Source organism: Choristoneura fumiferana, chromosome 27 (genome assembly GCF_025370935.1).
Source record: "Choristoneura fumiferana chromosome 27, NRCan_CFum_1, whole genome shotgun sequence".
NCBI classification, from domain to species: Eukaryota; Metazoa; Arthropoda; class Insecta; order Lepidoptera; family Tortricidae; genus Choristoneura; species Choristoneura fumiferana.
In genome coordinates this window covers 9546192-9570632 of record NC_133498.1, presented here as the reverse complement: position 1 = coordinate 9570632, position 24441 = coordinate 9546192, and the positions used below count along the sequence as shown (strand labels likewise).

Genomic DNA, 24441 nt, shown 5'->3' with positions numbered 1-24441 from the left:
CGCGGGCAACAGGTAGTAATAAATATAATTATTTAACATTCCTTGTCTAAAAAACGGTTTTATTAATACAATCTAACACAATACAAATTTTCTTTCAAATGTATTCAGATAAAATACTTACAAGTGTATTTTTCATTTCATTATAACGATGAAACTCAATGGCCCTTTTTAATCCCCGACGCAAAAAGAGGGGTTATAAGTTTGACCGCTGTTTCTCTGTGTGTGTGTCTGTCTGTCTAGTCACCGTAGTTCTTAAACGAGTGAACCGATTTGAATGCGATTTTTTTTAATTGAAACCAGGTTTTCTAGCGATGGTTCTTAGACATGTTTCATCAAAATCGGTTCAGCCGTTTTTGACATATTGAACTTTGAAATAGCAAAGTCGGGATTTTCGAACCTTTGCTGGTTAGGTTATTAACTAACAACATATCGACAAACAATAACTCTTAACTGAACACCACAATAGTAAGAGAAACAAGGAAAGAAAACTACAAGGTTCTGTTCATCTTATGGCAACGGCTAATTAAAAAAAAAAAACGACAGCGAACGAAACACAGTTGAATATGAAATACGTTAGCATTTTTTTTTAATAAGTATATTTATAATATAATATATAATTAATAGCTGCGTCTTTAGCCCATGTAGCGCCCGTGTGCAATTATAACTTTAGCGCCATCTAGGAAGCGCGCGGTCAAAATGGATTAGGTACAAGTGCCGCGGCCGGCGCCCCCAACACCGCTGCGCCCGTGTGCAACGCACACCCTGCACTATAGGTAAAGACGCCTCTGATAATTAAACTTTATTTCAGACGTTATTACATCCATATTTAATAGTGTTAGTAATTCTTAATCTATGTTATTTTATCGCCTACTTAAATCTAAATCGCGCTACAGCCTTTATTTGACCGACCCAGTACGCCAGAATGGGGCAATCGTACCTATCAGCTATGACACTCAGGATGCTGTTAGGTACTCCTGAGTCTGCCCAGCAATGAGACGATCTTCTTACGCATGAGCGCTTGAACACCGTCCGTGCGAGCCTCTGCAAACATCAGCGATGCACTGCACCACCTGGGCAGTCCCAACAGCAACCTGAATGCATTATTATAATGCACACGCAGGGCGTTGTATGCCTTCTTAGTGTACCTAACCCACAGGCTGCACGAGTAGAAAGACTGGCAGTATGCTTTGAATAATGTGATTTGACGCCTCTTATAGAATAGAATAAAATACAATTACAACAACAATTCGGTATTTGACTATTTTGTATATGTTTTATAAATTAAAACTACACAATGCCTGTTACCGAATAGAAAAACAATGTTTAAGCTACCTTTACAAATAACAAAGTTATAAAGGTTTGAAATTCAAGATTAGACAGAGAAAGCATACTGGCATGTGACGTCACACGCCAGTACCGCCATACTTGCTGCATAGAGAAAAGCGTTTGAGAAAGCGACAGGTATATAGATTTTTCAAAAAAACACTATAAATCCAATTTCAACCGGTTTAAATTTTCTCTTCGCTGAACACTATCTGTTTATCTATATTTTCATAATAATATTAACATATGGCAAAATCAGGAGTTGTCAAATACCGTATTACAAGCCTCTCGTCCACTCAAATATGGAATGGTACAGTCACCAGCAGCAACATCTGACACAACCAAGCATAAATATCTGATACGACTCGGTATGTATTATACCTACACAAAATACACAATTTAGAAAAATGGTACGTAGAGAAAGTTGACAAGGAAACAATCTCCATGAGAGCGCTCTCCATCTTCTTCATTTCTTCACAGAACACGACGTTATAGTAAAGGGCATGCCCTTATCAGTTCTCCGTCCAGTAGTATCAAAAACACAGGGCAAGAAGAATGACAAGGGCACATCACAATACTTAAATCTTCGTGACAGCGCCATCTGTGGTCTGATAGTTGAACTTGAAGCGACATCTCGCGGCGAGTAGCACTGCCGTCCTAACGAAAAAGGCGGTAAAGTAACTTGCGAGAAAAACGGCAAAAACTTTTCATAATTTAAAATACCTGCATAAATTGACTTATAAAAATTTTGATTACATTAAAATTTAGATAAAAAATCACGTTTTTATGTAAGTATATATTTTCATTAAACAAAAATTATAAATAGTAATTATATGAACATGCATATAAAATAATTTATAGTTACTAACACTAATGCTAATGACACATAACCTCTTTTTAGCTTATTTAATACCATCATGGTTTTTAGATTATAAAACCCTAACAAAAATCAAAATACATTACTGCCTTTTTTGTTATGACGGCAGAGCAGGATTCGTAGTTCCGTTAACGTGGTGCAGATGGCGCGGTTATTAATTCTGCATCCTAAGTGTATGCAATGACGAGCACTGGAAACTAAGTAAAATGCAGAATAATAGGTTTCTTGATCGCTGATCTTGACAGGTTTTGATCCTTTATCTGTAACAAAGAATAGTTTTATGTTATTTTCATACAACTCGTTCCCGTTTTCCACTAATATTTTTTTAATCCACTTTTAATTTCTTAAAGAAATGTATCACAGAAAATTAAGTAGGTATTTTTGATATTAGGCAAACAAATATGTATTACAGAACTAGTTTTATTCAAAAATTGACTTGCTACCAATCCCGTGGAATTTTCGAAAAATACCTCCTTAGCGACTTCTATTATTCACTAAGGAATACGTCTGCCGGAAAATTGAAGTCTCAAACTGCAATGGATGTAGACTGCGTGTTGTCTTCTACATTACTTTTTTTTTATAACAAGTTTTTTTGGATCAAAACAGAACTTGAAAGTTTTGTTTAAATGCTAATGCCATTGCAGTTCCGATTCCGTTTCTGGTTCCGATAAACTAACTTGAAAACATCTGGTTCCACTTTCGGTTCCGATAAAACCACATCCGTTACATCCCTGATTATTAATCATCATCATAACAGCCGTAAGGCATCCACTGTTGGACATAAGCCTCCCGCATAGGTATGACCACCGCATAACTACACTATTGTCCCAAAGACAGGTCCCCGGCCAATGATTTATTACAACCAAATAAAAAAGCACTAAAAGGCAAACATTGTTAATTCGTAAACCACAGCCGTCGCGTACACTCGCCGGCAATTTATAACCGCTGGCCGTTCATGGCAGATTTTTCAAGCACGCTCTATTGGTTCGACTGTATCCAATAAGGGTATAAACTTAGCTACTTCCTTAGCTAACGTTTTAGACATTGTTACAATATCGTGAACAGACTGTTAAAAAAAATGCATAGGTCTATGCATTACATGGTAACCATAATGGTAGCATAAGCAAAAGCCTGTCCAATGCCATCTCTTCTTTTCTAACCCCGGAAGCTGGTACGTAAACGCCATAGTGACACCGCAATAATAAAGAAGGCAAATCATAATGACTTTTAATTTGAAAAGGTTCCAAGGTGGCTCATGAATTAAAGTCCTTGACCTTACGTGCTATTTAATGTTGTCCTCTGATATATTAGTTATAATCAATAATAAATCATCAATCTTTGTGTATAATGTGCTATATTTAATAATATTTGAGCAATATAGTTCAATCCGGTGCAGTGAACGGACTACAGCTGTTCATTCTATGATTTAAGATAGCTAAAGCCACAAAGCCAACTCCAGTGAGTGCTCTGTGGTCTGAGGGGCTACTAAGAAACTCGCAAATCCAAGTTCGCATCGCACCGTCCCTTTCACTCGCGTATTAAATGACATAAGCGTCAGCGGGACGGCAACATACAACATTCGAGTTTTGCACTTAGTGGTATAGGGCCCGGATACAAAGCTGGCATAAATATATCTGATATTACTCTAATTCTAGGGCCGGGTAGAACGAGTTAGATATTTTTGCACCCTCCGCTGTGGCAAATATTAATGCAGGTGATTCTATTTGTTACTCTTCTCACGTCTAAACCGCTGAACCGATTTAGATGAGATAACGGGGAAACATAGGATAGTTTCTATTCCGAAAAGTTGCATAGTTCCCGCGGGATAGCGATAAACGGATTCTATGCGGAAGGAGTCGCGGGAAGCAGCTAGTGTTCAATAAATACTATTCGTTATTGTTATTCAACCGGCAAACAGGCGAAAGCCAATCATTTCACTAATGAGAACCGTTTGACGAGGGTGCTGCCATCTATTAGTCGACGCCGCAAACTGATGGACGCTTAATATCTACTGACGTATGTAAACACTACTTTACGGTTAAACGGTTTGTGAAACGAGGAATTGGTTTAAATAGGGGTCAATGATACTTGTTGACGAGATTTTGATCCTTCCCTTTACCTTCCTTCCTTTATTTGACTGGATGGAAAACGAGCAAGTGGGTCTCCTGATGGTAATAGATCACCACCGCCCATAGACACCTGCAATACCAGGGGGGATTGCAGATGCGTTGCCAACCTAGAGGCCTAAGATGGGATACCTCAAGTGCCAGTAATTTCACCGGCTGTCTTACTCTCCACACCGAAACACAACAATGCAAGCACTGCTGCTTCACGGCAGGATTAGCGAGCAAGATGGTGGTAGCAATCCGGGCGGACCTTGCACAAGGTCCTACCACCTGCAAACTCAAATCAAACTTCAGTAGTTCATTATAAAAAATACGAAACCATGAAAGCTTAGTTTTTCAGAATTTACGTACAAAATTACATTTGAAATTTACCATTAGCCTTTCGCAAGGAAAATGTGAGGAAACATTTTCATTTCATTTCATGAGTAAGCCGGAGATGATAAAGTTAACAAATATATTTTTTCTGTGATTTTACATCGATGAATCCTTCCAGTGTCGGTATTAATGTATTACACAACATACCACATAAAATTACCAGCTGTTTTTTAGAGTAAAAAAATAAACGGCAAATTATATAATTCACCTAACCACCCAAGTTTATAAAAATATCATAGCTAAGACTGTCTGAACCCTTCACACGCATACTCTGTAACACTGCACTTATACTGGGCCACTTTTCATAAGCACCAACCAAAGTTTAAAACCCCCACCCCCACAAATCACACCAAATTGACACAATCCATCGGAACGAGCGAAAAATTAAAAACTGATTTAGACCAATAACACCCCTTAATAGCTCCTGGGGTCATTTTGTACCCTTATTAATGACCCTTATGACCCCTTCTGTCGCTGTTTAGTGCCTAATATTATTAACGGCACCCGTAATGAGAGCCAGGGATTGTTACGACCCCCATATTTTCTCGGTAAATATTTTTTATTACGGCCATATAAAATTTATCTCGGTGTTAATAATTTTCTTTTCAGTGCGATGTTTCTTTAGCAATAAGCGCTCTTAAATGATTTCCTCGTGTTGGTTTGTTAATTGGATGTTTGGAAATCTTGTCAGTTGATTGAGACACACTTGGCATTCACTAAATTCACGGAATTTGATAATGTGTAAATGCTTGATGAATGATGAGAGCGCTCTCTACAAACCCAATTATAAACTCCGGATTCCAGTACTGCGGTGTACTAGGTAAGGGGAATCACACATTTTTTTTCAGGTGAATAACTTTGGAAAAAAAGGCGAAAAATATTTTGACCTCGCTTCAAAAACTACACCCGCGCAATGCCAGAGCGCATCGCTAGTTACATATGGTATATATATCATCATCTCTGCCTATATACGTCCCACTGCAGAACTTAGGCCTCTTCCCAGAATGAGAACCATGGACTATACTTCACTCACACCTTAAATTTCTTTGCAGATATGTCTAGATTTCTTAAAAATGTTTGTCTGGATCATAAAGTTCATAGTAAATTTCAAATCCAATTTTGGATATAAATTCCAGAAAACTTACAGTATCCTCTGCTTGAGAGACTATAGGTCAAATCACTAGCTAGGCTACCACTTTTTTTTTATTGAAGCCGTAGTGTTGTTGCAATACGGATACTGACCACTTTCAAAATGTTTCAACCGGGTTTTTGCTATTTCAATTACCAAAAAATAATTTTCCCAAAGCGCCGCAAAAGAATGCGAAGTGTTAAACAAATCGCATTTCCCGGGATTCGATTAGGGCTGAACTACCCTCAGAACAGCCGTGGACTGGCCTCGGTCCATTAGAGGTGGATTAACGGTATATTTGAGTCGCGGGCTGGGTCCCGTCCGTAAATCACTCGGGTCCATTTGCGTTCACGCCCGCTTGAGCTTGTTTTTTGAGGGAAAACGTGGAACATGCGTGGTAGCATGCCGATTTAATAAGTAAAGCGTTTGCCTCGCTCTGAGGAACTTAGGGCGCTTTAATGAATAGTTTAGATCTGCAGGAAAAATCATGCAAGTTGCATTACATTGCGGCGCTGGATCGACCACTGCAAACTGTACGCAATGTACAGCAACTTGCACGATTTTAGTTGTAGGACTAAACTGGGCTTAAGACGTATACGTATGTGTATACAGCATAGATCCAAAAGTATCATAGAAAATAAGCTTATGCGAGTTTGCTAGATAAATAATAGTAGATTATTGTCGTGGCCTGGAAGTAGGCAATTGCTGGCTGAGTATGAGTATTAAACGGACGAGCTTAAGAGTCCGTTTAACTAATACGAAGCCAGCAATTGCTATTCCAGCCGAGACTTATATAAAGCTTTTCTCAAAAATGGTGAATAATTCTGAAATAGAATAAACTTTTTCTCAAATATATTATAAAATTTAAAAGTCAAAGTCAAAGTCAAAAGTCAAAAGTATTTAAAGTATAAAGTAAAAGTATAAAGGTATAAAGTATTTGATTTTATTCCAATATTTTTCTTATGCTTTCCGCCTTTTTCATTAAAAATAAACTGCAGGTGTATTTTTCCACCGAAAACACCACAAGCTTCAGACCCAATAGAAAAAGTCCGGAGTTCCAACAAAATATCTGATACCGGTCATTAGACTTGGCTGTATACGACTTGTGCCAACATTTCCATGGCCTTTTTAACTTTAAAAAAAATGTGACTGATTGCAGGCGCGCTAGCTCGACAATCTTTTTAACTTTTTAATTTTTCGCTGACCATAAACTATGCACCTCACCTTCTGATATGTAAAGAATAATGTTTTTGAGAAAAATAACTACTCGCATTTCTGAAAATTTTGCACAGTTAATTTATAGTTGCGGAATAATAAATTGCAAATGAATTTTTCGGAAGCTACTTTTTGATCGGGTTTTCCGCGTCTAGATTAGTTTTTTAATGAAAATTAACATCATAACTATTTATTCTCGTAAGTCCTGACTTTTTTAACATGCATACTAATGCATAGTTGTACAGATCCAACCGAGAATTCGCAGTGTTTTGGTTTTGGAAATGATTTCAACAAATTATCAGTTATTTTGTCATTTAAAAATTTATATTCCGCATTTTTACAATGGATTTAATTTGTACTTTATAATGGCTGAGTAATCTAAGTACTTGATACTTTTTATTAAAGGAAATGTTAAATTAAAGGAAATTCGATGAATCGTTATTTTATGCCACATAGACTTTTCACTAAGCTACATGGTTTTTAGAAAGAGTGCGCAGTTAATTCATTTTAAAATCAAGTCAGTTCATAACAGTCATAAATTTCTAATGTATTACGAATGACTATTATTTTTTTACGACCTATCACCCTCTGATAATGGTTACAGGGTACTTTGCGATTGGTAATGATTTGTAAATGACTCAATCAACTATAATTTTGGAAGCTTAAAAGTATATTATGGGGTTGAAATATTTACTGTCAACCAGAAGCTAACGTTTAGCGCACCGTTAACCTTAGTAATAACCCTCTTTCGACCAGCCGGGTAAAAAAACGCAACATTAAGACGTTTAGGAAAAGACGTATTTCCGTAGTAGGTAGTTGTACTCTTACTGTTTATTTACTTTCTCGGTTTTCACTTATTGCTGTTAACACCTGGGACTTAATTAAATTTGTAATTAATTAACACGTTAGTTTCCGGAAACCCATATCTATGAAACTTCTGGATCAATGATTACTTTTTTTTTAAAAGAGCTCGTTCCTTGGTAATAAAATTTTTGCTACAAAACTACACTTCAAATGAAGTATATGGATTCATGATAGCTGTTATTTCCCATTCAATAACATAAAAAGAAAAGAGGTATTCGCTAGCCCCCATGGTATTTCTGAATCGTTTGTTCCCCCTAATCCCACGGGAAACCTAGTTAATCAAGGCAGGAATGTGCGTCAAAATAGCTTTGTACATACTGCTTTAGAGCCACTTACGTAATAATGGGTATTTGTAGCAGCGTGCAACTTCGTCGTCCAGTACCGGGAACTTTAAATATCATGGGACAATTGACACCAATTGACCTAGTCACAAACTAAGCAAAGCTTGATTGAACTATGGTTTCTAGGCAACGGATAAACACATATATAGATAAATACATACTTAAATAAAATACAATACAATATTCTTTACTTCACACCAGAAATCAAACAATAATCATAAAGATAAACATCTAATTGAAATGTCTTCTACTTGGTATTTTATGTTTTTGTATGATGTATTATCTGTAGGTGATCCTTAATATATACATGACACAAATTCAGGGTAGACAATTAGGCAGTTAAACTTTCAAGATTCAAGATGCATTGTTCACATAATTATATCCTCTCTCTCTCTCTCTTTAAATTTTGTTTACTTTATTCGATTATACAGTCTATTTTCAACCCTGCATTTTATCTTTGTAACCAACAAATAAGTTAATTTACTGTACCGTTTTGTGGTATTCTATAAAGAATGTTTGTTTGTAAACAGGGACGAGCATTAAATCTATCTTTAATATAACATATCAGTCACATATTAGAGAAATGAGCCTCTAAGTCGATATTGCAGTACCAATAACATAACCGAGCGCCGCCCATAGGCGTTCAGTCATAAACAACAGTTAGTCCTGTAGACGGCAGTTCAATTGGGGCTATACTATGAACGTTTAGTGCCAAATATAATACTGTAGAACTGTACTGTAGTGTAGTATTGTAATACTAGCTTAGCCTGGTTGTAAGGGCATTAGCTTAGAATATGGAATGAAACAAAAACCATCAATACTGTGTTATTGAAACCAATATACTCTTAATCCTACTAAAATTATATATGTGAAAGTTTGTAAGTTAAAATGTTTGTTTGTTTGTTACCTCTTCACGTCTAAACAGCTAAAGCTACTTTAAGTCCCGGGGAAGGAAATAGCATAGTTTTTATCCCGGAAAATTGCATAGTTCCCACGGGATAGCGATAAACGAATTCTACGCGAACAGAGTCGCGGGCAACAGCTAGTGATTAATATTATGTTGAATGACATACAGTTCTTCAGTGTGTGTCAAGCTCCCGATTCGCACTGGGCCCGCGTAGGAACTACCTCCCAAGCCATCTTATTCTGAGAGGAGGCCTGTGCCCAGCAGTGGGACGTACATAGGCCATGATGATGAATAGAGACCCCTGTTGCCCACTCTCTCATTATGTCCCTTAGTCGGCTTCTACGACACCCACGGGAATAGATGGGTCAGTCCTATTCTAAAATCGGGCACCGGGATCGATATGGGATAGTTTTTATCCTGGAATATTTCACAGTTCCCGCGAATGAACTCTTCATAGCCTATTATATACGTCCTGCTAGGCTCAGGCCTCCTCTCAGAATGAGAGTGCTTGGTCCGTAGTTCCCGCGCGGGCCAGTGCGGATTCGGAACTTCACACACACCATTGGATTGCTTCGCATGTTTGTGCAGGTTTCCTCACGATGTGCTCCTTCACCGTAAAGCTCGTGGTAAATTTCAAATGTAATTTCGCACGCGAATTTCGAAAAACTCAGAGGTGCGACCCAGGGTTTGAACTCACAACACAATCCTTTGCTTAAGAGCCGATAGGTCAAACCACTAGGCCACCACGGCTTTATAATTAAAAAATTTTTTTTTAAATATTGTTGTTTATTGAAACTTCGTACGCAAACCAAATAGCAAACTCGATTGGCAAGTTTTCGCATTAGTCGCTTTTGTTGGGGGCGGTAACTTTTATCGTCGGTGAGCGGCTTGTTTAGTTCGCCAGACATGTACGAAGTTTAAAACATACATACATACACAATGCTGCGTTCACGTGGATTAGTAACTAGCGTGCGCTGGCGGCTTCACTCCTGCAGGGCTACTACGAAACTAGAAACTCGAAGTTCGTATCGTACCGTCCGGTCCCTCTCGCGCTCGTATTAAATAGTATAAGTGTCAGAGGTACCGCACCACACGAACTTCAAGTTTCGTAGTAGCCCTGCTGTTCCGTTGGAATTTTGCAAAAATTTAGTTATTTTGTCCACTTACATTATGAAGGGAATTAATCTACTACCGAACCAGTAGTAGATTATTTTGACATACATAAGTGCTTGTTATAGCCTAAATTGGATAAACATATTTTGACTTTGACTTTGATAAGCAAAATTTTAGCTTTTTAGGCCCATAGGGCAAGGAATTCGTTGCTGATAGTCAGTAAATATGTAATGATTTTTTTCGTACGTTAAAAAGTGAAAATAAATATCACGGAACACAAAAAATAGATAAAAAATCTGAATTACATGAAACTGAGTATTCACTGTGTAATAAAAAAGTTATAAGAAGACGTTTTTGGTGCAATTTTCATTTCTGCAACAATCACTGCAATCTGGCCGTGTTCAAATCTATTCACCCTAGATTGGCCTGGATGGGCTTTTATTAGGTAAGCGTGCTCCATATTAGTCCACATCGCTTACTGATTGTGGACCAAGGCCAGCCTATCCCTGTATAAAAAAATGTTTGACTTTAATTTCATTTTCAATGACGACCGGATGGCCAAGTGTTTAGAGCACCTGACTACAAAGCTTGAGGTCCCGGGTTCGATTCCCAGCCGGGGCAGATATGTGTATGAATAATACGAATGCTTGTTCTCGGGTCTTGGATGTTTAATATGAAATGAAATGAAATTTATTTATTTGCTTTAAATGTAGTACATTACATGACGTTCTATGTTTTATGAGTTTCATAAATTCAAACTTTATAAGTCATGCAAATATTGAGATTTACTATATTAATAACAAAATACTCTATATATATCAATTTATTTAGTGCCATCTATTATTAGGACCTTTTGCAACAAAAAATGCTTGTTTGATAAAAAATATTATTATTAAATTATTAAATATTAAATTGACAATTATTAATAAAGAAATAAATTACTAATTATTAATTATTTACATATTATACAAGAATTCCCTCAGACAGTAATAACTTTTTTTGTTAAGCCAACGGAACAGTTGAGTTTTGAAGGAAATATGTATGTACTTAAGTATGTATTTATCTATTTTCTTAGTTTGGGACTAGGTCAATTGGTGTCAAGTGTCTCATGATATTTATTTATTTATTATTTTATTTAGTCCAGCGTGATTTAATTAAATTTTCTTTTATTTATTTTGCTTTGGTGTGAAATGAATAATTTAGCTGTTACCCATTTATGTATTCAGTTAAGTTTGTATTTTCATTTAAATTCAGTTAATAATAAAAATTCACAGACAGTAAGTTAAATAATTGACGCTAAGTAAATAGCATTGGATGTTTAAACACAAGGTGAAAGTGACAAGTACTAAGCATTAGTTACTAAACTCGTGTAAACCTAGCACGAGCACAAGTTGTTAAGCGATAGGAGTTTGAACTTAATGCAGACGCTCAAGTGACTATATCAGTCTATTAGTTATGACGTGACGGCTAAAGTGAACTCATCCTGTATCTTATACATTCTATGTATATAACCAGCTTTTTCCCGCGGCTTCGCCTATATTACTTACTCCAGAATATCAAATGTCTATGTGTATCCACGGAGTTTGGTATTTGTAACTGTCACAGGTGCGTGCCCAAGTTTGAACCCACTATCCTCTGCTTGAGACGACATAGGTTGAACCACTAGGCCGCTATGGAATCTTTTGTGTTCAAATACCCACAGTAATACTTAACGAGCTAAAAACTATCAGTTATCACAACTTTCGAATGATGTATTCGAGTAATGAATTTTCATACTCAAACCCCTCTTCCAGTTCCAACATACACATAAACAAGAACATATAACATAGCTACAAACACTCGCCCATCGTTCATTAGATAACAAAACAAAAGCAGTTACCGTCCCACTGAATATTTTACCAGCATTTTGGGCAGGGATAGCAATTTCATGATACAGTTCGTCCAGGGACCATGTTATGATGCTGCGTATAAACTATGCATGTGTTCTGTATTGACGTTGCCGAGTTACAGTACAGCGCCATCTAGTGGGCAGTAGGTGGAAGTTAGTTTATGGTCACGAATTATAGATGTCGTTGATGAGTGCCATTTTTTTTTCATTACTGTAGGTTGGCGTTGGCACAGATTTATAAAAAAAAAGAAAGTTAAGTACTTTCATTTTATTCAAATCAAGCAAATGAACTTTAACATATGAAAGTGAAATGCGTGGTCAAAATTCGTATTTAGCCTTTGAACTTGAACACAAGCTTTATAAATCAGAAACATCTTTGCCGTTTTACTAGTTATAGTTATAGTATATTTTGGGCAGAGATCGCAATTTCATGAAACATTATCGTCCTGGGACCTTGTTATGATGCTGCAATAAACTATGCATGTGTTTGTATTGACGTAGAGACTTCTGAGAACAGCGCCACCTAACGCGGAGTAGATGAACTACGGCTTAAATTGTAGTAATATAGATGTCGTGATGCTATAACATTTGCTATAACTTTTACGCACTAGGAATTATAACAGTTGTTTTAAAATTTATTTAAATAGTGAAATTTATGAGTTTGAAAACAGATTTCACGGTGTAAAGACACATTGTTTTTTATTTATCACGTTTCAGTAGTTTTACAAAACAGAAAATTATAAATATTATTTTGGTGTTATTGCTTACCTATAATGTGTATTACTAGTGATATAAACATTTTAACCATAGCTTTAAAAAGTAATTCACGTATTTAAAACATTAGTACAGCTACTCGCCGCTACGAGGCGTCCAAAGTCCATCAATGCGATAAATCACTTCAATTTCAAAAAAGTTTTAAAAGCATTCTGCCAAATTAAAAACCGTCGGATATCAATGCTGGCTGAACGTGTTTCCTTTGCCTTTATGTAAAAAAGATGTGCCGGGTTCGAACGCTTCGAATTTAAAACAAAAGCGTTCGTTTTTCAAATGTTTTCAGTTGGAGCGAGACTAGGGCAGTACCTAGCAAACTTTATGCAACGCCCGCCATATTGAAAAAAACCGGTACGTCATTGAAAAAAAGCTTTAGATTATCGAATTATTAAGCTTTTGGGCATGTATAGGATAAAAAAAACTGGTCCAGTTCGAGCCGGAAATTTAGTAATTCAGCAAGAAATAAGTTTGTAACCACACCACATAACCTACCAATCAATGTTTTAATTTTTGCGGTGCTCCTGTAGCTGTTTAGTGAATTAGGTATGCTCCGGGTGACATAGGATACTTTTTTATATAAAAAATCGGTCAGATTTTACATTAAAAAAAAATGCGATTAAAAAAAATTGCGTAAGCTGGCGTGTGAAGAATTATTAGATAGGTCTTTTGTTTTTATGATATTGTTATTACATAATTTAATTAATATTACTTCATTATATACTCATATTTATTTTTTTTAATTTACACCGCATTGGTATGCACTGTAATGCTGGAAAATGTCAATGGCTAACAAATAAATAATAAATAAATACTTTAAACGCGGCCCGTTTGCTCGTTTGTACTTTTATGAAAAAACGCTACCGACAAAGTGCGAACTAGCCAAACAGCGCCGTTGCGGTCCCACATAATTACGGTGTGTGAGCGAGCAAACAACAGACACCTGAGCCGCTCTGATTGTACACGGGCGGGCTTACATGCGACAACTGAAAATGCTCAGTATACAAAATGTAACGACTGCCCTGTAAATCCGCCATATCTATCTATATACATCCCATCCTCGTCGCCAACTTGTAATATATTAAATTAAACGTCGCAATTAATTAATGGACTTTATTTCCTTAGGACACAATTACAAAGCACGTATATAAAACGCCATCTTCCAAGAGAGAGAGAGAGAGCATCGGGAGAGAGCGGAACAGCAAACATAAGTCCTACTACACTCTATCACAGTATGTACGCGCATAACTTCCGAACGACGGCACCGAATTGGATAATCATTTTTTTGTTGTGTTCGTTATTGTTAGGACAAGGCTTGTGCGCAACAAAATAAAAAAAAGACTGGAACGGGGGCGAAGCCGCGGTCAACAGCTATAAATAAATAAAATTATCATCACATCAGCTATAGGATGTCCACACTGTTGAACAAAGGTCTCCCCCATACACATACTTATATCAGTAATACTGATACTATATTTATTCACTATAAAAAAAACAACACGGGAGAAATCTCTCTCCAGGCGGATGTTAAATTTAAAAAAAAAACACATCGAATTCGGTCCATCTGTTTGAGAACTACGACGCCACAGACAGATAGACTGACAGATATTGGCGTCAAAAAGGAGGTTATTTAACAATTCGGTTAATTACAAGCTTTTATTATCTTGCAATGTACGTCTATGTCAGTGTACATGTCTTGCAAGTTAAATTTGACCCACTTGCAGTAATCACATCGACTTTAAATTTAGCATACTTATGTAAATCTGGTGACAATACAATAATCTGGCTGTGACGTCCTGGTAGTCCGGCTAGGATCGTCTCCGCAGGACGGAACTCCTCAACGATGTAGTTTGAATAGCAATGCAAGTATAGTCAACAAAACGTAGTCAATACGTAAAAATTACTGATAAACAGCCTTTCCGGCTAAATTAGTAGGGTTTACCATATATAGTCATAAATTTTGATTTATAATTAAGATTTTTAATTAGATTCAATAAAATCTTTAAATATTAAGATTAGATTCTAATCAGAAGATTTTTTTTGTTATTATTGAAATAAACAGATTATTTTTTTTTTAGTGAAAAGTGTATTAAAAACGAAATTTTTAACAGAAATTTATTGTCTTTTTTTAAATTGACCAGCGAATGCCCTCTACATAATATACCATTTAATGGTAAGTGCAGATGAAGCCGAAAAGGTCCCAGGTTCAATAAAATAACAGCTTATTCTGTCTTTTTATCAAAACTACACTACATATCCGCGCCATGTAAGCCGATGTCGTATCAAAACCAAGCATTTACTTAGGACAGGAACTTTGTTAGTAATTAACCTAACCTAACACGAGCTTTGTCCTTGTCTCACCGCCTTGTTTAGAGAAGGACGGCCGCTTTTAATCTTTGTTAAATAAAGTGTTAATAATTGGCATTAGTTTCCGGGCTGCTTAAATAAGGATAGTAAACCACTGTTTCACCACCCATTGAATAAAATTTGACGGATAAATGTGATGCCGTCTCTGTTTGTTTTGTTCGAATAGACGGAGACGGCATCACATCTGTCAAATAAAATTTATCAATGGGCGGTGAAAAAGTTTTTGTTAAAAAAATATTTTTGGATAAAAGTTTTTTTTTGTTGAATGTACTTTATTTACAAGCTTTCATTTAGTTTCACCTGTCCCATTGTCTGTCTGTCTATCTATAATCAAATCTTGCAAGTTAAATTTGACCAACTTCCAGTACTCAGATTGACTTGAAATTTGGAATACGTACCTATGTATTGTGTGACAATACAATAATCTGGTACCTAGTGACATCCTGGTACTCCGGCCAAGATCGCCTCCGCAGGACGGAGCTCTGCAATGGTGAATGGCATCGACTTAAAATTTGGTATGCAATGAGGGCTATCGCGTATGAATTCGCCACTAGAGGCGCTAGTGTAGCGTGAGGTCTCCGAAATGTCAAATCTCATAGTTTTTGGGTGAGCTACACGGGTTTATTTATAATTAGAATAATTTTGTGAATGGTTTGCAATATCTGAAATTAATTATGGCAAATATGCGTTCCGGGGCAATGAATGTCTGTGTTTTGAGACAGTTTTGTCTTTCGTAAACCTTTGTCCTCCCTTTTTTCCGAACAAAACGGGGACTATGGAACACTGTGGCGTGCTCGATATTTTTATGGTACGGTTTCAAGTTGTATTAAATATGATTTTAATCTAAACTTTGTTTTCACGCCCGTAATAACAGACTTTGAAAGCCATACTTAAAAACCTCACGCCATCTAGTGAGACAAAAAACTATAGCCCTCATTGCAAATGCAGTTTGGGTGACAATACAAGTACAGTCAAAATAAAGTAAAGTCAGCAAAAAAAATGTATTTACTATATGATACTTGCATTGACAACGACGACCGGATAGCTAAGTGGTTAGAGCTCCTGACTATGAAGCATGAGGTCCCGGGTTCGGTCCCCGTACGGAGCGGATGTGTCTGAATAATACGAATGTGCGAGGTCTTGGATGTTTGATATGACTTATCTATACATATTATAAGCATGTAAGAAGCCGTGGTGGTCTAGTGGTTTAGCCAATCGCCTCTCAAGCAGAGGATCGTGGGTTCAAACCCCGACTCGCACCTCTAAGTTTTTCGGAATTCATGTGCGGAATTACGGTCACGGTCACGTACGGTGAAGGAAAACATCGTGAGGAAACCTGCACGCCCTGCGAAGCAATTCAATGGTGCGTGTGAAGTTCCCAATCCGCACTGGGCCCGCGTGGGAACTATGGCCCAAGCCCTCTTGTTCTGAGAGGAGGCCTGTGGCCAGCAGTGGGACATATATAGGCTGGGATGGATTGGATTTTTATCCGTTGCCTAGTACCTAGTACAAGCTTTGCTTAGTTTGGGACTAGGTATTTGGTGTCAATTGTCCCAGGATTTTTTTTGTCACTCAAACTACCTACATAAGAATATTATTATTATGTGTACCAAATTTCAATTCAATCCGACCATTGGAAGTGTGTCAAGTTGGACTCGTAATAATACGGTGAGTTATATAGTTATTATACACATGTGTATCTATAAAAATATATAAAAAAATATATCTATATCAAAGTCAAAGTCAAAATATCTTTATTCAATTTAGGTTATAACAAGCACTTATGAATGTCAAAAAAAATCTACCACTAAATAAATAATAAATAAATAAATATCACGGGACAATTCACACCAATTGACCTAGTCCCAAAGTAAGCTTAGCAAAGCTTGTGTTATGGGTACTAAGCAACGGATAAATATAATTATATAGATAGATACATACTTAAATACATATTAAACACCCAAGACCCGAGAACAAACATTCGTATTTTTCATACAAATATCTGCCCCGACACGGGAATCGAACCCGGGACCTGAAGCTTCGTAGTCAGGTTCTCTAACCACTAGGCCATCTGGTCGTCTCAAACCACTGGTTCGGAAAAAACCTCTGTTGAGAAGAATCCGGCAAGAAACTCAACGAGGTATATTTTATGTATACAGAGTGATTCATCCAAATGGCTCAGTACGGCGAAATCAGAAACTATGAGAGATGGCGAAATGGCGTCGTTTTATATTCAGTAAAAATCACATAAAAAAAAGTTCATACATACCCCCGGGTGTTTAACCCCTATTGACCTCTGAACCTACTGAACCCTCATTATCTAGCTATCCTTGTCGCTCCCGAACGCCCGCGGCACTCCGGGGTTACAGAAATTTTTAATGACACGAAAAATTAAATCTAAAAGTTCGTGACACTTTCTTCACACTTAGGTATTTTTAGAATTCCTCCATTTTTAGGGTTCCAGAGCCAAAATGGCAAAAACGGAACCCTTATAGTTTCGCCATGTCTGTCCGTCCGCGGCTTTGCTCAGGGATTATCAACGCTAGAAAGCTGATATTTTGCACGGATATGTAAACCATGGCGACAAAATGGTACAATAAAAAATTTAAAAAAAATTTTTTTAGTGCACCTACGTAAAGTAGCTAGAGGGCTATCGCGAATGAATTCGCCGCTAGAGGCGCTAGTGTAGCGTGAGGTCTCCGAAATGTCAAATCTCATAGTTTTTGGGTGAGCTACGCGGGTTTATTTATAATAAGATTTTTTTTTGTGAATATTTTGCATAACCTGAAATTAATTATGGCAATTATGCGTTACGGGGCAATGAATGTCTATGTTTTGAGACAGTTTTGTCTTTCGGAAACTTTTGTCCTCCCTTTTTTTCCGAACAAAACGGGACTACGCAACACTGTGGTTGCTGGATATTTTTATGGTACGGTTTTAAGGTGTTTTAAATACGATTTTAATCTAAACTTTGTTTTAACGCCCGTAATAACAGACTTTGAAAGCCACACTTAAAAACCTCACGCAACAGTGCGCCATCTAGTGAGACAAAAAACGATAGCCCTCATTGACTTAGTCCCAAAGTAAGCTTAGCAAAGCTTGTGTTATGGGTACTAAGCAACGGACAAATATAATTATATAGATATAGAAAGGTACATACTTAAATACATATTAAAAACCCAAGACCCGAGAAGAAACATTCGAATTTTCCATACAAATATCTGCCCCGACACGGGAATCGAACCCGGGACCTCAAGCTTCGTAGCCAGGTTCTCTAACCACTAGGCCATCTGGTCGTCTAAATCTATATAAGTGTATTTTTTCCATTGCCTATTTAGTATCCATAGTACAAGCTTTGCTTAGTTTGGGACGAGGTCAATTGGTGTTAATAATGTCCTATGATATTTATTCCATCGAACCCACGATCCTGGGCTTGTGACGGAATAGGTCAAACCACTAGACCGCCGCCGCCTGGATTGGTTAGGTTAGGAATCCTACTTTCTACTATCCTATATCCTATCCTACTAATATTAAAAATGTGAAAGTTTGTGAAGATGTATGGATGTTTTTTACTCAATCACGTCTAAACCGCTGAACCGATTTAGATGAAATTCGGTATACAGATAGGTTGAGTCCCGGTTAAGGACATAGGATAGTTTTTATCCCGGAAAATTGCATAGTTTCCGCGGGATATCGATAAACGAATACTACTAGTTATTAACATGAACCTGGACACATCTGCGAAGAATTTTAATTATTGTGCGTGAAGTTCCCAATCTATACCGGGCCTGCGTGGGAACTAAGGCCCAAATCTTTAATTCAGAAAAGATTCCCAGCAGTGGGACATATGTCTAATACAAATTATCCTCTAAAGATGTCTGTCTGTCCATCCATCCCAAAACGCCGTATGACTCATCTTTCTCCCCTAATCTCTTAAATGCGGGCCCATATGTTACCAGGGGTTAGTTAGGACCCCTTCCGCTGTTTAATTGAAGTAAATTTCTGTTAGTTTTCATTTTTATAATGAAATTTTCCTTTCTGACTGTACTTTTACTACTGGATTTTGCTTTTAGTTGGGTTTCAAATTTTTTAGCCCATTTATAAGTTACCGGAATTAGGTTTAAAAGTCATTTATTTAGAAAAAGTTAACTGTTATTATAGTTATTACAAATTAAAAAATATATTCAAAATGTTTATTTATATTTATCAGAGGAACAAATTTGCTTTAACACAGCTGGTGATGCTTTTAAGTAAGAATGAAACTCTTGGGACGTTTTTTTATGCTCACCTTAGTTATCAACATCGCCTTTAGAACTGAATTTTCGCGCGATTTTTGAAAACGGGACAATTTTGCGTCCCGGTTTTCATTTTGGGGACACCGGGACTCGTAATCAAAAAAAGGGACAGTCCCGTTCAAAACGGGACGTCTGGTCACGTTAGGTATAGCTAACCGTAGTTGCCATGACGTTAAAGGAAATGGTTCGGCGGTTTAGTTGCATAACGTTTATTTACGATGAAGGCCAAACAAAGGTCAAACGTTATTTTGCAAATACGCACACGATATAAACCTAAAAAAAAGCCGTGGTGGCCTAGTGGTTTGACCTATCGCCTCTCAAGCAGAGGGTCGTGGGTACAAACCCTGGCTCGCACCTCTGAGTTTTTCGAAATTCATGTGCGGAATTACATTTGAAATTTACCACCAGCTTTGCGGTGAAGGAAAACATCGTGAGGAAACTTGCACAAATCTGCGAAGCAATTCAATGGTGTGTGTGAAGTTCCCAACCCGCACTGGGCCCGCGTGGGAACTATGGCCCAAGCCCTCTTGTTCTGAGAGGCCTGTGCCCAGCAGTGGGACGTATATAGGCTGGGATGATGATGATGATAAACCTATTCCTCGGAATGGTTTTGGAATTAGAGCACCTCGCACATCTCTGGTAGAAATGCAGTCTCAATTAAAATTCAAATTCAAATCATTTATTCAGTAAATAGGCCGCAATGGGCACTTTTACACGTCATTTTTTAAACTACCAGCGCTTTCGGAAAGACCATCATTGCCAAGAAGAATGCGCCGCAAGAAACTTGGCAGAAAGTCATTTTTTCAACAAAATGATTCCGTATTCTCCATGCGGGCAGACAAACGACTTTAATTAACAATATTGGTTTGGGTGTAATTTATATTAATGCATTTGCAAATAATGACGAGGGGACCGCTAACTGCCCTGCGGATTAATATTTAATTGCTGACTTGCTCCGGACCTTCGCTACTCCATGGAAGATTTTCCATTGCTGTCATCAGTGCAACGTCGAATTCATCACCACCATCATCATATTAGCCGTGGCATGTCCACTGTAGGGATGGCGATCCTTTGCAATTATCCAATCGATTCGAATTGATCGATTCACAAAAAAAATCGAAGTCATATAAATCGTTTCTCTACAAATCGATCTGCTTTTCGAGTTTTTTTTTTTAATATATAAATCCAACCCTGGGAAAAAAGGACACCACAAGCTCGTATCATATCAATCTAGGTTGGTGTTTTGTTATAAGTTTGCTTATAACACCCGACTTTTTGCGTGTGGGGTAAAAAATAGGCACAGTCGGTAGGATCACGAGGAAGCCCCCCCCCCTCTAGCATCTTATAGCTAAAAAAAAAGGAAACTAGCGGAAATTTCGGATTTTAAACCCTTAAGGGGGCCGGGACCATCCCCAATGACGACTGGATGGCCAAGTGGTTAGAGAACCTGACAACGAAGCTTGAAGTCCCGGGTTCGACTCCCGGCCGGGTCAGATATTTGTATGAATAATACGAATGTTTGTTCTCGGGTCTTGGATATTTAATATGTATTTAAGTATGTATTTAGCCGGAGCCGTGGTGGCCTAGTGGTTTGACCTATCGCCTCTCAAGCAGAGGGTCGTGGGTTCGAACCCCGGCTCGCACCTGTGAGTTTTTCGAAATTCATGTGCGGAATTACATTTGAAATTTACCACGAGCTTTGCGGTGAAGGAAAACATCGTGAGGAAACCTGCACAAACCTGCGAAGCGATTCAATGGTGCGTGCGAAGTTCCCAATCCGCACTGGGCCCGCGTGGGAACTATGGCCCAAGCCCTCTTGTTCTGAGAGGAGGCCTGTGCCCAGCAGTGGGACGTATATAGGCTGGGATGATGATGAAGTATGTATTTATCTATATAAGCATGTTTATCCGTTGTCTAGTATCTATAAATAGTACAAGCTTTTCTTAGTTTGGGACTAGGTCTATTGGTGTCAAGTGTCCCATGATATTTATATTTATTTATTTATAGGGCGCTTGTGCACTACAAGGACCAGACCGGAAAAAAACAGCACGGAATGAGGAAAAGTAAAATGCCGAATAGTAAATTTAAGTATAGTGCACAAATTAGTATTTATGCAACTTTATAAGTATCGGATATGTGGCACGCCATTTTACATACTAGTTTGTACACTACACGTAATTTTACCGTCCGACATTTTACTTTTTCCGTTCCGGGCCGTTTTTTCACGGTCCGGTATCTGTAGTGCACAAGCGCCCTGAATCTTGAGCGTCCACTGCCTCCGCTCCGCGTCTAAAGCGCACTTTATGCTTTCCAGCGACTTTAGTTCTTCGGTGCCACACCCGAGAGCGGATGACGTCATGTAAAAATATTCAGCAACTTGGTGGGAACCGAGTTGTTTCTACGCCACGCAACTGCAGAGATACTACGAAACTCGAAACTCGAAGTTCGTGTCGTGCGGTCCCTCTGACTAACTAACTAACTAATTTGGCTCAGGGACCCAAAGAGGGTCTTGGCCTCCGAAACGAGAGCATATCATCTGTCCCGATCGTGCGCAGCCTCTTGCCAGTCGTCGCCTTGGAGACGTAGCAGATCCGCCTGGACACTGTCTTCCCAGCGGTACCTGGGTCGCCCAACCGGGTTTTATAGATCCTTAACTTTGTATTCCTGCTGAGAAGCATGGACACCAACACCTTCTGGAGGGCTGCACTGCGGTCCCTCTGACACTTATACTATTTCATACGAGAGCGAGAGGGACGGTACGACACGAACTTCGAGTTTCGAGTTTCGTAATAGCCCTGCTGGCGTATGTCTCCGCTCCGCTTCGCGCACCCCTATCCTTTCCAGCGACTTTAGTTCACCGGAGCCACACCCGAGGGCGGGAGTGATGACCTCGCCATTGGACTCGCCCTGTACTTCCCGTGTTACATAGTATTTTTTTCTGTCTGTTTGTCTTCCATGTCTTGGCTTGATCCTATTAATATTATAAGTGTGAAAGTTTGTGAGTGAGTGAGTATGTTTGTTACTACTTCACGCTGAAACGGCTGGACGGATTTGGATGAAATTTGGTAATAAGTTAGTTTATAACATGGATTAAAGTATAGGCTACTTTTTATCCCGATATTCCCACGGAATAGGGATAAAATCTCTAAATAACAACCGCTGGGCTTACATGAAATTTGGTATGTAGGTAGCCGGACGTCTGGAATAACACATAGGCTACTTTTTATCACGATGTTTCCACGGGTTAGGGATACTAAAATCTCGAACTAATAACCGTTAGAGTCATGATATTTGGCATGGATGTTTTAATTTAACGTCAATGAAAACCACGATGTAATTTTAGAGAATTAAATAATGATAATAATAATAAATATCATGGGACATTTGACACCAATTGACCTAGTCCCAAACTAAGCAAAGCTTGTACTATGGATACTAAGCAACGGATAAACATACTTGTATAGATAAATACATACTTAAATACATATTAAACATCCAAGACCCGAGAACAAACGTTCGTATTATTGATACAAATATCTGCCCCGGCCGGGAATCGAACCCGGGACCTCAAGCTTCGTAGTCAGGTTCTCTAACCACTTGGCCATCCGGCCGTCATTCAATTCCCACGACAATTTAATAAAATCCCGGAATTTCAAATCAACTGCTGTATCTAATGATTTACGCGTTTTTGTTACGCGTATTTGATATTTGGAAAAAAGTTTGTACTGTGTTTTTTTTTTCAGAAAATTCGAGGAAATTGATCATCCACTCTACATCTGGCCCCTATTATTTTCTATTCAGCAATTTGAAAGATTTAAGGGGAAAGCGATTTGGTAGTGATGAAGAAATGAAGGCGGCTGTTCACGGCAATTCGACAGCCAAAATATTTTTTAAACGGTCTAAAAGCATAATAAAAAAAATGTAATAAATGCATTGAATTAAAGGGAGATTATATTGAAAAATAAAATAGTAAAAAGAATCTGAATATTTTTTTTTATCTTAATCTTAGAACTTTTTCAGCTGCCCCTCGTAGCTAAGACAATAACAACGGGGGCTTTGCCCTAGTTTCTTTAAAACCCTTTACGGAACCCGAAAAACACTGCCTGCACTCCGTTACCAAAATAAACGACCGGCAAAAAGGTCCCGTTTTGTCCCAAGTGAATCGCTTCTCGTTATTCTTGCACGTTATTAAACGTTACCGTGTTGACCGTTAACGCTAAACGTTACTTTTTGTTCTCTCGCTTAAATAGACTATGAAATACGGTATTTGACTATTATATGTTTTATAAATTAAAGCAACACAATGCCTTCACAATTTTTAAGCTACCTTAACAAATAACAAAGTTATGAAGGTTAATTCATGATTAAATAAAGAAAGACATAATTGCTATATATATATATATATTATATATTTGTTTGTAATTATTTTATTATGAAAAAATGACTTTCTGTAAAAGTTTCTTGCGGCGCATTCTTCTTGGCAATGATGGTCTTTCCGAAAGCGCTGGTAGTTTAAAAAATGACGTGTAAAAGTGCCCATTGCGGCCTATTTACTGAATAAATGATTCGAATTTGATTTATTTGAATTTGCATATGACGTCACACGCAAGTAGCGCCATACTTGCTGCATAGAGAAAAGCGTTTGAGAAAGAGACAGGCATATCGATTTAAAAAAAAAACATTAAAAATCCAATTTTCAACCGATTCAAGTTTTCTCTTCGCTAAACACTGTCTGTATATCTATTAGATATTTTCATAACAAAATATACGACATGGCAAATTCAGGAGTTGTCAAATATCGTATTCCAACACCGCGATACCGTCTTGAGGTTAATAATCAGTTCAACATCATA

The 24441-nt window shown here is 37.8% G+C and overlaps 1 long non-coding RNA gene across 2 annotated transcripts in view; it reads right to left on the bottom strand.

Moving 5' to 3' along the window:
* Window positions 1–2259: 2259 nt before the first annotated feature.
* LOC141443499 (uncharacterized) overlaps window positions 2260–24441 on the bottom strand; it is an 88983-nt gene continuing 66801 nt past the window's right edge. For both annotated transcript variants that reach the window (XR_012453037.1, XR_012453036.1), the window contains exon 4: window positions 2260–2460. This is a non-coding gene — a long non-coding RNA (uncharacterized lncRNA). The remainder of the gene's footprint in view (window positions 2461–24441) is intronic.